Source organism: Myotis lucifugus, unplaced genomic scaffold, assembly GCF_000147115.1.
Source record: "Myotis lucifugus unplaced genomic scaffold, Myoluc2.0 scaffold_145, whole genome shotgun sequence".
In the NCBI taxonomy this organism is placed as follows: Eukaryota; Metazoa; Chordata; class Mammalia; order Chiroptera; family Vespertilionidae; genus Myotis; species Myotis lucifugus.
Window position 1 is genome coordinate 1,234,224 of NW_005871193.1, and position 442 is coordinate 1,234,665.

Sequence of the window (442 nt, forward strand, 5' to 3'; positions counted from 1 at the left end):
GTAAGGAAAGCAGGGGCTGGGGAGGGAGGGGGGCTCTCAAGTCCCAGCTCCCTTTGTGTCTCGCTCTGCGACCCCAGCCCCTGTGATCTGCACAGCGCAGCTCCCAGCTTTGAGGCAAGAAATGCCCACCCCACCTCCCGCCAAGGCCCCCACCTGGCAGCTACTGAGCAGATTCAAATGTGCTCAGGGTTGGATTCCAGAAGACAGCTCTGCCATGCCCTAATGGGAGGCAGCTTGCACCTCCTCATGCCCCCACAAGCCGGCCTCCCCTGCCCCCTGCCCTCCACTCCCCCTGAAAAGTCGGAGCCAGGACCTGATGCCAGGGGCCCTGCTGGTCCCGGGCTTCTCTGAGAGGCTGGACCATGAGTGCCCTTCCTGAGCAGCTCAGCCCATAGGATGTGCCAGGGAAATGTTTCCACACTCGCCTGCTTCCTGAGGTAGG